Here is a 13,475-nt window from a genome sequence, read left to right on the forward strand (position 1 = left end):
TAATTGGGTTGTTTGGGGGGTTTTTTTGGTGTTGAGTTGCGTGAGTGTTTTATAAATTTTGGATATTAACCCCTTATCAGATATCTCGTTGACAAATATCTTTTCCCATTCATTAGGCTTCCTTTTTGTTTTATTGATGGTTTTCTTTGTTGTGAAAAAACTTTTAAGTTTGATGTAGTCCCATATGTTCATTTTTTCTTTTACTTCCCTTGCCCATGGCGATGTATCAGTAAAAATATTGCTCAGGGTAATGTCTGCAAATTTACTTTCTATATTCTCTTCTAGGAGTTTTATGGTTTCAGGTCTTACACTTAAGTCTTTAATCCATTTTGAATTTGTTCTTGTATATGGCATAAGGAGGTGGTTCAGTTTCATTGTTTTGCATGTGTCAGTCCAATTTTCCCAGCACCATTTATTAAATAGATTATCTTTATCCCAATGTAAATTCTTGCTTCCATTGCCAGAGATGAACTGCCCGTATATGCCTGGATTTAATTCTGGGCTCTCTATTCTGTTCCATTGATCTATGTGCCAGTTTTTATGCCAGTACCATACTGTTTTGATTACTGTAGACTTGTAGTACATTTTAATGTCTGGTAGCATGATACCCCCAACTTGTTCATATTTCCCAGGATTGCCATGGCTATTCGGGGTCTATTTTGGGTCCATATAAATTTTAGGGTTATATTTTCTATTTCTGTGAAAAATGCCCTAAAAATGCTTTAGGCATTATGGACATTTTAACCATATTAATTCTTCCTATCCATGAGCATGGTAGGTTTTTCCATTTGTTTGTATCTTCTTTTATTTCTTTCTTCAATGTCTTATAATTTTCTGAGTACAGGTCTTTTACTTCTTTGGTTAAATTTATTCCTAAGTATTTTATAGTTCTTGAAGTGATTGTAAATGGAACTGTTTTCTTAATTTCTCCTTCTGAGAAGTTTATTATTGGTCTTTACAAATGCAACTGATTTCTGAATATTGATTTTGTATCATGCTACCTTACTGAATTTGTCTATCAGTTCCAATAGTTTTTTGACGGAGTCTTTGGGGTTCTGTATATATAGTATCATGTCATCTGCATATAATGACAATTTTACTTCCTCCTTACCAATTTGTATGCCTTTTATTTCTTTTTCTTGTCTGATTGCTGTGGCTATAACTTCCAGAACTATGTTGAATAAAAGCGGAGCAAGTAGACAGCCTTGTCTTGTTCTTGATCTTAAGGGGAATGATTTTAGCTTTTCTCCATTGAGTATGATGTTAGCTGTGGGTTTATCATATATGGCCTTTATTATGTTGAGATATGATCCCTCTATTCCCACTTTGCTAAGAGTTTTTATCATAAATGGCTGCTGTATTTTGTCAAATGCTTTTTCTGCATCTATTGATATGACCATATGATTTTTATTTTTATTTTTGTTGATGTGGTGTATCACATTAATTGATTTGCAGATGTTGAACCAACCTTGGGTACTACGAATGAAACCCACTTGGTCATGATGTGTGATCTTCTTAATATATTGCTGAATTCTGTTTGCCAAGATTTCACTGAGAATTTTTGCATCTATGTTCATCAGAGATATCGGCCTGTAGTTTTCCTTTTTTTTCTTTTACTGTCTTTGTGTGGTTTTGGAAACAGAGTAATCGTGGATTCATAGAAAAAGTTTGGGAGCCTTCCCTCCTCCTGGATTTTTTTGGAATAGTTTGAGAATAGGTGATAATTCTTTTTTGAATGTTTGGTAAAATTCACTTGTGAAGCCATCTGATCCAGGGCATTTGTTTGTTAGAACCTTGTTGATTACTGATTCAATTTCCTTGGTGGTAATCAGTCTATTCAGGTTTTCTGTTTCTTCTTGAGTTTGGAAGGTTGTATGCTTCTAGAAAATTATCCATTTCTTCCAGATTATCAAATGTGTTGGCATATAACTACTCATAGTAATTTCTTAAGATTTTTTGTATTTCTGTGGAATTTGTTTTCACTTCGCCTCTTTCATTCCTGATTTTACTAATTTGAGTCCTCTCTCTCTCTCTCTCTCTCTCTTTTTTTTTTTTTTGATGAGTCTGGCTAGAGGTTTGTCAATTTTATTTATCTTCTCAAAAAACCAGCTCTTGGTTTCATTGCTCTTTTGTATTGTTTTTCTGGTCTCTATTTCATTTATTTCCGCTCTGGTCTTTATTATCTCCTTCTTTGTATCCCTTTGGGCTTATTTTGCAGTTCTTTTTCCAGTTCCCTGAGGTGTAAGGATTTGAAATTGATTTGAAATTTTTCTTGCTTCTTTAGGCAGACCTGCACTGCTATGAAATTCCCTCGTAGGACTGCTTTCACTGTATCCCAGAGATTTTGGGTTGTGGTGTTTTCATTTTCATTTGTCTCGAGGTATCTTTTGATTTCCTCCTTGGTCTCATTTTTTACCCACTTGCTATTTAGTAGCATGTTATTCAGCTTCCATGCATTTGTGAGCTTTCCAGATTTCTTCTTGTAATTGATTTCTAGTTTCATAGCATTGTGTTCGGAGAAGACGTTTGATACGATTTCAATCTTCTTAAATTTATTGAGACTTGTTTTGTGGCCTAATATGTGGTCTATCTTAGAAAATATTCCATGTGCACTTGAGAAGAATGTATATTCTGTTGCTTTGGGGTGAAATGCTCTAAAAATATCAATTAAATCCAGCTGGTCTAAAGTGTCATTTAAGGCCACTGTTTCTGTGTTGATTTTCTGTCTGGAGGATCTGTCCATTGGTAACAATGGGGTGTTGAAGTCCCCTACTACAATAGTGTTGCTGTTGATCTCTGTCTTTATGTCTGTCAATATCTTTTTTATATATTTCGGGGCTCCTATATTAGGTGCATAGATGTTTACTAGGGTTATGTCCTCTTGTTGGATCAATCCCTTTATTATTATGAAGTGCCCTTCTTTGTACTTTATTATGTTCTTCAATTTAAAAGCCATTTTATCTGATATAAGTATTGCTACTCCAGCTTTTTTCTCAGTTCCATTTGCATTAAATATTTTACTCCATCCCTTTATTTTCAGTCTGTATGTGTCTTTTGATCTGAGGTGAGTCTCTTGTATACAGCATATGTAAGGGTTTTGCTTTCTTATCCATTCAGACACCCTATATCTTTTGATTGGCGCATTCAATCCATTTACATTTAATGTGATTATTGATAGGTGTGTAGTTATTGCCATGTTGTTATTTGTGATCCTGGTCTTCATTAGTTAGGTTGTTTGTCTCTTTCCTCTGCTTAAAGAAGCCCTTTTAACATTTCCTGCAATGCTGGCTTGATGGTAATGAACTCCCTCAGCTTATTCTTTTTTGGGAAGCTCTTTATCTCTCCATCAATTTTAAATGATAACCTTTCTGGATAAAGCAATCTAGCTTGTAGGCCTTTGTTTTTCATCACTTTGAAGCCCCCCTGCCACTCCCTTTTAGCCTGCTGAGTTTCCGTAGAAAAGTTAGCTGATAATCTTATGGGGGTGCCCTTGTAAGTAACTTGCTGCCTCTCCCTTGCTGCTTTTCGAATTCTGTTGTTGTCTTTAATCCTTTCCATTTTCACTATAATGTGTCTTGGTGTGGGCCTGTTTGGGATCATCTTGGTTGAAACTCTCTGCACCTCCTGGGCTTCTATGTCAATTTCTTTTGCCAGGTTAGGAAAGTTTTCAGACATTATTACTTCAAATATGTTCTCGATCCCTTGCTTCCTGTCTTCTCCTTCTGGTATTCCTATGATGCACATGTTGTTGCATTTGATGTTGTCGCCTAGCTCTCTTAAACTACTTTCAATGTTTTTTATTCTTTTTTTCTTTTTGTTGTTCTGCTTGAAAGATCTCTGCTATCTTGTCTTCTAAGTCACTGACTCAACCCTCTGCTTCATCCAATCTACTAGTAATTCCATCAAGTTTGTTATTTAATTCAGTAATTGTATTCTTTAATTCTAGCTGGTTGTGTTTCATGATTTCTCTATCCTTTTCATTCTCATTAATTCCCTTGAACATTCTAATAATCAGTGTTCTGAACTGTGTCTCCAATAGGTTATTTACCTCTGTTTCCTCTAGCTCCACTGTTTCAGGAGGTTTCTACTGTTCTTTTATTTGGGCTGTGTTTCTTTGTTTCCCCATTCTGGCTTACTCTTTGTGTTTGTTTTGATGTAATAGATAGATCCCCTAGGTCTCTCAGTCTTTTCTGGGTGAACTCATGTGGTATGTGTCCTTTATATTTGAATTACTCAGACTCCCTTTTCTCCTGTGTGTGTGTACCAGAGGTGTTCCTTGTGTTCTGTGTCTTCTCCTGTTGAGGTCGAGTTTTGATTGCTTTTAGCTTATCAGTAGGTTGGATTGACTCTCAGGGTGACTGAATGTGAGGATTAGCTGTGTCCACAGTTTATGAACTGCTGTGTGAGGATTGATCCCTCTGATGAGGGTTGGCCCCTATGGGCTCTTTTGCCTGTAGCCATTTGCCTTTGGGTGTAACTCTTGTAGGTTAGACCCCATAATGCTCTGGTTTTATCTAAAGTTGGTCTGTGGGTGTGATTATTCTTGTGCCTCTTTGGCTGGGCCCCACTGCAGAGCAGGTTTTAGAGCAAAATGGATCAACAAGCACAACCACAACAGCCACCAAAGGTAATGTACAAAACAACCATCAATCTACACTCAACATGTACACAAATATCAAGCATACAAAAGGAGCAAACAAACCAACAGAAACAAAACAACAACAGCAACAAAAAAACAAGGAACAAATAGCAAAACAAAATAAAATAGAAGAACAAATGGAATAAATACAAGAAACAAAATAGCAACACCCCTCAAAAGAAAATTGCAGAAAAAGATGGAAAGAAGGAGGAAAAGTAGAGCAGTGACAAGAAAGCAGAAAAGAAGGAAGAGAGAGAGGGTAGAAAAGAAAGAAGGAAAAAGAGATAAAAAAGAAAAAAATATTATATATATACATCTACACCCCCATATATATGGACATATATATCCACATATATGCACCTGTATATGTGCCTCTATAAAAAACTAAAAGTAATAATGAAATAGAAAAAAACAAAAACAACCAACACAAGCAACCAACGAAAAAAACCCCAGACATCCAAAAGAACCCAATTAACAACAACACTATAACACACCAAAGAAACCAAAACCAAAACCAAACAAACAAAAAAACAAAGAAGAGAAAAAACAAGAAACAACCAGTGCCAATCTTGGCTGAAGTCCACCAAGCTCTCCCCAGGTTTTCCTGTTATACACAAACTCCTTTGTGTCTTGTGGGGGCAAAGCCGGCTGCCTGGCGCCTAAAATGACCCTGGTAATGCAGGTATATTTTATATGGGTGGGGTTATGAGATGTGATTGGTAGTTTTTTTACAAGTTCAACATTGTTTTTACTCCCACCGGCCCAGTGGCACTCCGAGTTCTGCACAGCCAGAGGGCTGGATGTATGTCTTCGGGCACTCTTTCCACTGGGGGCTGTTGGAGTATGGAGATTTCAAAGCTGCTAGAAGCCATCTGCTGGGGAGGCTTAAGTGATTCAGCAGCTGAAGTTGCTCTGCTTCCGGAGCCGCACAGGAGAGGTAGGGGCAGGGGTGGTGTGTTTAGGCGCACACTCCTGCAGCCTCTTCTCATGAGGAGTTTCTCAACTCCCTGGGAATAGGCGCACCTCTGTAATCTGACCCTACTCCTCTCTTCAGGGGTCAGTCTAAGGCTCTGGCAAGGTGGGGGCCAAGGTTTCTGAGGGAGGATAAGGGTGGGCTCTTATCTATGCAGTGTATTTTCTTCTGTCTGAGAAAAAAGAGAGAAAATAAAAAGAAAAGAAAAAAAACCCTGCCATTTTGAACTCAGACGCTCCAGCAGAGCCTCTGCTGCACTCCAGGATCCCACCCTGGTGCCGCAGCTCGTGTCTCCACAGCTGCTGGGTGCGGTCTGCATCTCCAGGCTTCTCACTTCCCTCTTCTCCTGCTGTACTGGTCTGAGGTTTCTGCTTCAGAGCCCGCGCCCTGTCACACTCCCAGCGGGACGATGGGCCCAGAGGCTGAGCTTTCCCTGATGCTGCAAACACCTCCCCTGTGTCCTGGATTCCTACAGCTCCACAACCGCAGGCACAGATGGACCACACCTCTGCTGGCACATTTCTTCTCTCTGTTCCCCTACTCGCCTGGCCTGAGGATTCTGTGTTAGCATGGGCCGGAGGTGCAGGGAGCAACAGGAACACTCTCTGATCTGCTATCTGAGACCCCGAGTCTCTCAGCAGCCGTGGGTGTGGACTGTGCCTCCATGCATCTCGCCTCCCTCTTGCCCCACTCGCCAGGTCTGCCCACATTTAAGTACTTGGTATGGGAGTCCCTTCGCTGCTCAGTATGCTCAGTAGAGGTTTGTTTGCTGAGCTCCAACTCTTTGGATTGCAGCGATTTCCAGGGGAGAACTCAGGGAGCCCTCCTCATTGCCGCCATTTTCGCTCTCCATAGCTTCTTTTTGACTGGGCATTTGCAATCAGGATAAGCAGATGATGAGAAAGAGAGAGAGAGAGAGAGAGAGAGAGAGAGAGAGAGAGAGAGAAGTGTCCACCTCAGCCCTGTGTGAGTTAAGACTAAATCCATTTATCCCCAATATAACACATAAATCTCTTTTCATCATTCAAAATAAATGTATTTTCATTAGTTATTCTCCTTAAAAGGTATCAAAACATTAAATGAAAAAAAACAGCAAAAATGCAGAATTCATCCCACCTTTTCATTTAGGCATACTTTTAAAGTAGCATGAGGTTCGGCTTGGTGAGGCAAACCTGATCCCATGAAAAGCAAACACTCACACTGAAGCAGGGCATAGCCGCCAAGACCTGAGCTCATGTTTGCACTCTCTCTTGAATCATAAGCAACAAAAGTGGTACAAAGATTCTAAGTGAAAATGCAAACTGTGGTTCCTACACAGAGACATTATTTTTGAACTGGCATTAAGTAAGAAAGAAACAATGACACCCTGAATCTAGATTTGGCAGGTGAGTACAGAGAGCAATAGTTTCATAGCAAACATGATTTTTTTACACTTTTAAGTCATCCTCTACACTGGTGACCAAATTATTTAATATCAGATCAAAAGTATCTGCCAAATAATAGGACAGAGTCATAGCTTTGTGCCAAGGACTAGAAATAAAGTTGAAAATCACCAAGTAATATGAACTGCCTCAATATCAAAACACATATTTGATGTTTTATGTGCAAATGACCCATAACACAAAGTTACATGCAAAACTATATTAAATACTTTTATAAAACCTTCCTATCTTTAGTGTGTACCTTATAAGTTAAGAATTTAACTTATAACTTGTGCTTATTACAAGGGGAGCTACTAACTACCAAATCTAACTGAGCCCAGCAAATGGTAAAATTCTGCCCAAGAAATATATTTCTCAAGTTGTTAGAATGAATGACATGAAATTCTGTGATCAAATGTGGATTGAATGTAGCCACTCATGGTATATTTCTTTAGAGAAAATAGGTGAAAAAGCAATCTATGAGAACATACATAAATATTTTTTTTAAATCAAAGAAAAAAGCCTTGATATAACAAAACACTGAACGGTCAGACATCACAAAGTTTCACTCTGTGCCTTGGTCTATTGGTCTCTTACCAGTAAAATTTCAAAAGCTATGAAAACTATCTAGCAAAGAATTATTTGTATCCTATAAATGGATATTAATGACATACAAATCTGGAAGTTTAAGATGACCACAGAAAATTTACAAGAGTTTCCCAGGTTCAGCAATCTTGTCATTTTAAAAATTGGCTGGTACATAAATTTTTGCTTGTTTATTGACTAGTGTTTAAGCAAGCCATTTAAATTGAGAGTGGCCTCACTTTTAATAATTATATTTTTCATTCTATTATCTCTAATGGATATATTTAAAATATCACCATGCAGATGCTTATCTATTGCGTAATTTTATCACAGTTTCTCCAAAGGAATTATCACTTCAATCAGGCTACAAATGGTGGTTGGGATCAACATCTCAAACTGTCTAAAATTCATTACTTTCTACAGGGAATCTCAGTACAATGGAGGCTACCATCTTCCACTTATACAGGCTTTTTCTTCTTAAACAGATTGCGTATAATTATATCTAGATGTATTATTAAGAATTAGGCTTGTATTATATCACTGCTGGATGTAATAGAAATAATGTTGCTCAAGATATGCATATTTTTCAATTGAATCGAGGTTTTAAAAATGAGCACTGGAAAAACAGAATTAGGCTTGTATTATATCACCGTTGGATTAATATAAATAATGTTGCTCAAGATATGCATATTTTTCAATTGAATCAAGGTTTTAAAAATAAGCACTGGAAAAACAGGTAACAGGTGGAATGAAAGCATGACACCACAAGCCCTGTGCTCAGCCATAGTTGCATGGCATAAAGAAAACTCCACTCTTGTCTACCTTGTCTTTCTCACCATAGTTGTGAAAGCGAAGATGAGGAGAGCCCAGCTTCCTTGCTAATAGAAAGTATCTCAGGGGATACAAGTTGTGAGACTTATCAAGAGAAATCAACTTTTCCCTCCCACCTCTGAACTACTGCTAACTATTTTTAGAAGCTACAGAAAGAAAAAAAGTGCTTTACTATCCATTTTTCAAATGACAGAACTTCCCTCATCCAATAATATTTGTAACTTTGAATTAAAGGTTTAAAAATAAATAATAAAAAAATCCTTTCCTTCCCAAGGCCATATATATTTACTTGACTTTTTTCTTTTTGACACTGAGTCAGAAAGTTAACAAGATGAATAATAATGTACATCTTTCAATTTAATAACTCAAGTTTTTAGAGGCAGCATATCATATACAAGGCAGAGAAACTATAAACAAGGGTCCCAGACGCAAATGTCGGCAGGCAGGGCTATCATTAACCCACAGAGTTCTTTTGTGCAAATCAGAAAAGGTGGCCCTTCCTTAAGGTTTACTTTTGTTAGAATAAGAAATTTTATTGCTGTGTGCTGGAAACTGCTGAATAAACACACTGCTGTCTGAGGAGTGGTACTTTATATGTTGTGTAGTTCAAAATTGGCCCCCATACACAGTGGGCCACAACAATCCCTACAAACACACAGAACTAGTCAGTCTGAGATGCTTGTGATGTGTGAAATGCAACACATGTCAGGTGGTGTCCTTCTAGAGTATTCCTAGGACACAAAAATTGTAGCACATGACAACCCCTGGGTGGCCAGGTGGTAAACCAGCCTCAGTCATGAAATATACATACACGTCTCAACACTTGATGGTTACATCTTAAATATAGGTCCAATGACTTAAAGGAAAATATCTATACAAATGTCCTTTTGTTTGATACAGGTTGAAAAGTAAAAAGACCCTGATGAGAATTTTTGCATGTATGGTTAGTAAGAAATGTGTGTGTTTTTGCTATACTGTATATAGGCATTTCTTGTTTTAAGCATATTTATTATTCACTAGTCAAAAACTTGCTTTGAATATAGAGTCATATGCTTTATACAGTCTCATTTAATTCTTAAAACAATCAAATAAAATGAATATTGGTAAGATTGCAGCATAATTAAGGAATGAGGATCAGAGGTTAAGAAATTTCCTCAAGATCACACAACTAAATGCTTAAGATAGGATTGAAACCCTGTATATAATAGCATATAAGCCCTTAACTCTTTCTACTATACTATATTATTGCCTCTGAATTTTTAATATTTGTGTATTTCATCAACTAGGAACAATTTTTATATACTCCCTTGTACTTACATCATATATGCACACTTAGTATAAAAATGTTTGTGAATAAGAACCAATATGAATAAATAAAATCTGTACACTGGTTGTTTGATTTTCATACAAGATTTCATCTAGAAAAAAGAAAAAGATACTGCTATAAATAAGTGCAGTAAGAACATACAAATATAAAAACTAGAATACAAAATCTAATGTAGTGGTAAGCACATAATCACTCTACTTGTTGAATTAAACTAAACAAGAAACTTCAACTTGAAGAGGAAAAAAGCATGTGGAAAAGCTCAAATCTAAAAAGGGAAAAAAATAGAATCACTTTTATGAAAAAATGTACACAGATTCACAAAGCAAAATGCTGTGGATTAAGTTGTTCTTACTATTGGTAAATCTCAAAAATTATCAAGATAGCCTTCTATACTAAATCTGTAAGTTTCCAAGTATTTTGAGATTAGAAATTTTATATTATCTGGAATATTCTGATTATACAGTAAGCTATCAATTATCAATGGCCCTTCTTTAAATGTCTGATGTCGCCTGATTTCTATCATTTGATATCGTCATACCTTGGTATCCAGTTTCTTTATTGGCAACAAAGCTTTACTTTTCCATATGGAAGTGAACAGAAAAATTATTTTGATAAAAATATTGTTACTGGGGCCNCAAAACGACAGCAACTTGTCTGTTCCCCTTCCCCCAATTCCCCAGCGCTGTTCCCCTCCCCGCAATTCCCCAATAAAAATCTTTAAAAAAAAAAAAGAAAAAATGTTAAAGTGAAATATTATTAAACTTCAGAAAATGAGTTTCTATAGGTTGTACTTAAATAAACTTCAAAAACTGAAATGTCAGCTTCCCCAAATTTATCAGATAAAACATTCTTACAATCTCATCTCCTGGCAACCAATATCCTTCTTGTTCAATACCAGCTTTTGAACCTTTGTAGCCCACAGTGACAGTTTCAACAATAAGACCATCTTTCACAACTAAGCTCAGCTGGTGGGTGGTCTTTTTTGGATGCATACCGTGGACTGGAGACTTATACCTGAACACAGAGACAAACAAATTTAAAAATCCCTTAGTACTAAAATGAATAAAAATAAGAAGATATAGGTGATTTATTTCTCTTAGCATGATTTGTACTCGTGAGAGCTGTGCTGAAAAAAAGGAAGGAGTCCTGAGCACTTAACAGAATTATCATGGTATTACAAACCTAAATTGTCTTATATGTTTAGAGAAACATTTGTTCAAAATAATCCCAAACCAGCAAATATAAATCACTTAACAGATTTAATCAAACATCCCACTTAGTTTTAGTCTCTGGAGCAATTACCACTAATTTCCGCTCTGAAGATTCTAAATTTAGAATTTTATAATCTCCAGCCATAAAACTTTGGAATAGAAAATACTTTTACTCTAAACTTAGGAAATAGCACCAAAGAAAATATAGGAATTACATGAGTGGTTGTCAACATATAAAGAAAGCAAGAATGTATGTTGTGATTAATAAAGCAAAAGTTGATGTTCAATAAAATATACCTAGGACTGGATCACTAAAGTGCTCAAGCTCTCCCTGAGTTATGTTGACAGAGAAGGGGCTACAAGTTAAACCTGACAAGCTCAGAAGACTGAAAATAAGATGGCGTGAACACACACAAAAAATTTTTTAACTAAGTGGGCCATGACGGGAAGTCACTTCTTCAGCTTCCTTATTAAATTAATCTGTGCCTTTTCAGTGGGCCTGTTTGTTGTCTTTTTGTACCTAAGATAACATCTTTAATTCTTTTTCTGCACCAGAACTGGAAATTGTAAAATTCCTCATTATTATGTTGTCTTCTGATTACCATCTCTATGTGCTGTAAAAAGCTGTTAGCTGCCCTGCACCCACCTATGTAAAGGAAGTGCCTGTCTCTCCAATATACTTTTATCCAATCCCAGAGATTTCCCTGCTTTGCTTTCTCCCACCCCCTTAATCTATCACAAATGGATTTCACATAGCCTTCCTCCTTTGATTTTATGTATAAACCAAGCTGTAAAACTGCCATTCTTCGGAGCATTTTCTCAATCCATTGAGATTTTGCTTTCTGGCAATTGTCGACAGATTGGCTCAAATAAACTCATAAGTTTTCTCTTAGGCTGGATATTTTTCATCAACAGTTACATGACATTTTTTTAAGATTAAAAAATGTAATATTTCAAACATACCCTGGACCACAGAGAATAATACTGGAGACTTCCTTGTATCCACCAATTATATTGAATTTATGTTAATATGTTCGCATATTTGCTTCATATCTTCTTTTTTTTTTTTACGGAAATCAAATGTTTCAGATACAGGTGAAATTGTACCATTTTCTATTCACCTCCAATCAAACTCCAACAAACTCTATCAACAAACTTCTGGACATCAGTGAGGCCATTGGATATCTTGACACAATAACCTATCAGGAGACCAAATTCCCCAGCACTGTTCCCACCCCCCCAATTCCCCAATAAAAATGTTTAAAAAAAAACATTGTTACTGAAGTTTTAAAGAACATTTCTAGTGTAAAAATCAAATGATACTAGTAAAATATTTTTTCTTCCATGTCTTTTGTTAGTGGAAAACATGAGTTTTTCTTTCCTGAGACTTTGGAGGCATTCATTAAACTAACACAAAGAGTGCTAACACTGAACAACTTCTCTAAGTTTGTAACTTGTCCTAGCTGCCCCCATGGACAAGCCTGCCACTGAGGACATGCCATAAGTTCACAGCTCAGAGCTGACTGCTGAGTGTGTCTCTGCTGGCTCGTCTGCTGTAGAACCGGAAGGGAAACACAGTGCAAAGGTTTTGGGAAATGTTTCCACGAAAAACCAATGTTAAGATTTTTGTCATTTATATATTTTTAGAGAGAATTCATGATAACAACATTCTCACAATACCTAATTATTAAATCTCTTCCTATCAGAAACTATAAAAAACTAACGTCTATTAAATTTGAAACCTATCACCTTAAATGATGTTCCACTGCCAGAAAGTAAGACTTTTCTAATCAAGGTATTAGAAATATCGAAAACAAATGAGGTAGCAAGACAGAAATTTACACATGAATCCAATCTTTACATAAGAAAAAACTGTATTGTTTATGTGCCAGGAGTATAAAATTACATACTAACAGGAAACAGGAGATCAAATAATCATAACTTAAAAGAGGAGTCAAAGTACCAAGAGCTAGGTAAAAATATAAAGAAAGTTAACTTTTTAACTTTCCTGTGATTTCTGTCTGAGTCCCACAAAACCCACTATCATCACTAGTCAACGAAGAACTGGCCAGGGGCATCTAACTCTGAAACCTCATCCTCTGCAGACCCTTCCTGAAGTGTGGCTCTGGGCTCTGAAAGCTCTGACAGCATCCAACCTGAATCGAGATACTTGCCTGGGAAGAGTTTAGCCCCTTCAATCTGTTGAGACAACATCAGCATTATCCTGCATTGAAACATTTTTACTAATATTTATTAGAGAAAACACTTGGGAATACCATTAATTGTGTGTACATTAAAAGGACTTTTGTTGCTTTTGTTTGATTTTCCGATTCAAGGTAACCTACACAGAAAAAGCAGCCTCCTTGTAAAAGTGAGTTTTCTCCTAGTGAAAAAACAGGAGAAAGTATCCATCCGACCAACGAAAGTCCTTATCGTGAATAAAAATGTTAAAGTGAGGGCCGGCCGAGTGGCGCGATGGTTAAGAACT

General features: G+C 36.6%; 1 pseudogene; it reads right to left on the reverse strand.

Moving 5' to 3' along the window:
• Positions 1 to 13,475, reverse strand: part of LOC109372846 (zinc finger MYND domain-containing protein 11-like) — a 114,133-nt pseudogene that overhangs the window by 40,632 nt on the left and 60,026 nt on the right.

Source organism: Hipposideros armiger, unplaced genomic scaffold (assembly GCF_001890085.2).
Source record: "Hipposideros armiger isolate ML-2016 unplaced genomic scaffold, ASM189008v1 scaffold_667, whole genome shotgun sequence".
Taxonomy (NCBI): Eukaryota; Metazoa; Chordata; class Mammalia; order Chiroptera; family Hipposideridae; genus Hipposideros; species Hipposideros armiger.